We start from the raw sequence: 4352 nt of genomic DNA on the forward strand, positions 1-4352 counted from the left end.
CCCCTGAACCTGCTTGGTCAGGTATTCTGTGTTGTTGTTGACGGAGCTCTCTGCTATACATCCACCCGATCCGCCATCTTGTTTGTTCTATTTCTGGACTTTTTACCCAACCACCACTTGTCTGTCAGTTTGTTCTACTGTGGTGGCTTGTGTGTTGCTATGATTCTGGTAATTATGCCATGGATATTTTAAATACCAGTAGGGACACCCACAGTGGACAGGTTTCAGCTGATCCTCCAGATTAAGACAGACTAAAAAGAGGGAAAGACACATTACCTTTGAATATTTAGTAGCTGGAAACCTTACGAATAGCAATGGAACATTGTCAGCACCAGAATATTGAATATTGAAACATGAGGAAGAGCACCAGAATATTGTCAAATATAGTGTCAGAATTTGAGTCCCTCATGTTGCAATGCACTCAAAATGTGACCAGGGAGGAATTGCATCCACAATGTAGAGTTGACCATGATGACTTGAATGGAGTAAAGCCTTCAACACCTTCATTGACTGATGGGTCACAACTCAATATGAAGAGAAACAGCTGTAAATATCCATTAATAATCAGAACATGGAACATATGAAGTACAGATCTAGCAAAATTGGAAATTGTCAATAATGAAATGGAACACATAAACATCGATATCCTAGGCATTAGTGAGCTGAAATGGATTGGTATTGGCCATTTTGAATCTTACATTCACATGGTGTGCTATGCCTGGAATGACAAATTTAAAGGGAATGGCATGACACTCATCATCAAAAAGAATATATCAAGAAGTCTCATGAAGTACAATGCTGTCTGTGATAGAATTATATCCATATGCCTGCAATGAAGACCAGTTAATAGCACTATGATTCAAATTTATGTGCCAACCACTTAAACCAATGATGATGAAATTGAAGAATTCTACCAACTTCTTCAGTTTGAAGTTGCTCAGTCATGCAATGAAGATGCATTGACAATTACTTGCGATTGGAATGCAAAGGTAGGAAACAAAAAGAAGGATCAATAGTTGGAAAATATGGCCTTTGGTGATAAAAATGATGCTGGAGAGAGCATGGTAGAATTTTGCAAGATCAATGACTTCTTCATTACAAATACTTTTTTGAACAGCATAAAAGGTGTCTATACACATGGTGCACACCAGATGGAATACTCAGAAATCAAATTGGCTACGTTTGTGAAAAACTATGTTGGAAAAGCTCCATATCATCAGCCAAAACAAGGCCAGGGGCCGACTGTGGAACAGATTATCAATTGCTCATATGCAAGTTCACAAAGACCATAGACTCCTCTATGGGTTGCACTTTAATGTAAAGTAAATAAAAGTCCTCACCATTGGACTAATAAACTACATCCATAAAAATGTAGAAAAGATTAAAGTTGTCAAATATTTTATTTTGCTCACATCAACAGCAATGCTCATGTAATCAGCAGCCAGGAAAATCAAACGATATATTGTGTTAGGCAAATCTACTGCACAGACCTTTATAAAGTGTTCAAGAACAAAGATGTCAGCTTCAGGTCTAAGGTGAACCTGACCTAAGTCATGGTATTTTCAATAACCTCACATACATGTGAAAGTTGGATAGTTAGTAAGGAAGACCACAAACATTTGAGTTATGTGTTGGAGACCACCTGAGAACTAGCCATGAAGAAGGAAGTCATGTCTGGACAATATCATGAGTCACTAGCGGTGTGCTGCTTCCTCATGCTATTGTCCAGACATGACTCCCTTCCTCATGGCTAGTTCTTAGATTGTCTCCAACATATCCTCCTTTTTGTTTTTACTTAAGATGTTTCATGGTTAGAATTGGGAAGGCATGTTTTGAGGCATGGGTCAAATGCATTCTGATTCTGCAGACTACACATAAGAAAATAAAACAGCCAATTAATAACAGTAAGATAACAATAATTCCAATGCCATAATGCTTAATATAAGCAAAAGGATTAATCTGTTGATGTGCACCAGCAAAACCAGCAAGAATAGGGTCAATCGGTTGATACCTATCATCTTGGATGCTAAGAGAAATTACATCCTTTTGTAATTATTCCATACCAAAAGTTATATTTGGGGAAAAGGACCCTGAAAGACAAGCCTTAATTTTCTCCCAGGGATGTCTAGCATTATTCCATTTTAAAGGGAGTGATACAAAAATCGGCATAATTATAATGACCAGTTAGATGTTGTACAGTTTGTAAACTGTTTTCTTGCTCACCAAGCCATGTGACAGAGATTTTAGGCTAGCTAGCTCCTCTTCTACATGTTTGTTAATTTTATTTTGTATTCTACAGGCTTGACTGGTGGTGGTTGTCCAATTTTTAACAAGATCAGCCATTTGTACAGACCCATGTAATGCAACAGAAGAGATGGTTATGGCAGAGAGAATAATGACAAGGGAAATTTTACCCACAGTTAGTGCTCTTATAAATCTCTGGGAGCAATTAATAATTTTTTGAAAAGCAATTTTAATAATGGATAGAATAGGGGTGGCTTCCCAGTGTTCAGTGAGGTTAACAGATATCCAAGATCCTGTCATCCTAAGAAAGGGAGCCACATTTTTATTGCAAGTTTTAGTTTTATTGATGCAGGATAATATTGACAGTTGTGACAAGTGAGAAGATGGTTATTATAAGTTGGTAGTACCACCAAAACTATATGTAGAATATGACAAAATTACAGGAACCATTTAATGCCAAAACAATCTTACTCTGGTTGGTTATTTTTTATTCCATAGGACCCACCCATAGTTTAGCATCCATAAAAGCAGAGGCAGCTAATCAGAGAGTGTCTTGGACAGGTCCTTGAAGAGATTCTGTTTTTAATTGTGGCATTGGAGGGCTAAATTCAGTATTGTGCCTTTTAAGAACAGTGCCATTATTTGATTCTCTGCTGTGGACTAGCCAATGTCATAATAATTTATGCCAAATATGGTTAAAGGAGGAACCTTGTAATTTTCCTACAGGGCTCCAATCAATAATTTCCCAATTGTTAAAAAAATTGAGAGTATATAAGGCCATATGTAATTTTGTTTGTGGGCTGCATAGAGAGGATTCTATTTCTCCCTTTAGTTTTTGTAGCATCTGTTTAAGAGTGTGCTGGGCTTTTTCAATAATAGCTTGGTCCTGGGGATTATAAGGAATGCCGCTTTTATAGTGTATGTTCCAGATTTGTAAAAACCTTTTGAAACTTTAGCTGAGGTATGTGGCACCATTACCAGTTTTGAATTCTTTACGGCGACCCATGATAACAAAGGCTGAAATACAGTGTTTCTACACAAGGAGCTCTGGTAGCATAGTGGTTACGAATCGGGCTGTGAACCACAAGGTCAGTGGTTCGAAACTACCAGCGGTTCGAAACTACCAGCTGTTCCACGGGAGAAAGATGAGGCTGTCTGCTCCCGTAAAGATTTACAGCCTCGGAAACCCTGTACAGGCTCACTATGAGTCGGAACCGACTCCACGGCACATAACAACAACAACAACACACATGAGCAGCTGTTTCACCTGATTGACATGTAGCATGAATCATTTTTGAATAAGTGTCCACAACAACATGCACATAGGAAAGTCACCCAAACTCAGGAATGTGGGCAACATCTACCTGCCACAGATCATTTGGTTGAAGGTCTCATGGAGTCACACCCTCCTTAGGAATAATAACAGCGCAGGGTTGACATTGGGAACATCTTTGAATAATTTTCCTCCCTAGTGATCCGGATAAAATGAATTGTTTACAAAGGTTATTACTGTTTTGGTGAAAGAGGGCATGAGAATTTTGTGCTCACAGAAAGGCATTGCCTATTAGGGCATCTGCTTCTGTATTTTGTTGAACAAGTGGGCCAAGAAGATTGATGAGAGAGCAAATGTGAACATTGTAGAAAGGTGAATTCCCATTCCAAATAGATCCTTGTGCTTGAATAAACAGCTAAAATAACTCCTTTTCCATGGAGGTTTTAATTTTTGCAGTTTCAATCTGTGATATTAAATTAACAACATATTGGGAGTCACAGATGATATTTATGGGGATATCAATATTTCTCAGTACGAAAATGATAGTGGTTAATTCCACTCTTTGTGCTGAAAGAAAGTGGCAATCAATCAAAGTCACTGCTTTTCCTTTTGAAGTGCCATTCATAAAATGATTTTTCCTATTAACAATGGGGACAGATTGAATTTTGTTAGGCCAGATGCACAGGGTTTGCTGAAAAAAGGAAAGCACCTTATCATTTGGATAATGATTATAAATAATGCCCACAAAGTATCCTAAAACTGTTTGCCAAGATAAGCGTTTTTTCCATAACATGCTCCTTTGATCTTTATCATATAGAATAACAATTTCAAACAG

The sequence above is a fragment of the Chrysochloris asiatica genome, unplaced genomic scaffold (genome assembly GCF_000296735.1).
Source record: "Chrysochloris asiatica unplaced genomic scaffold, ChrAsi1.0 scaffold00549, whole genome shotgun sequence".
Taxonomy (NCBI): Eukaryota; Metazoa; Chordata; class Mammalia; order Afrosoricida; family Chrysochloridae; genus Chrysochloris; species Chrysochloris asiatica.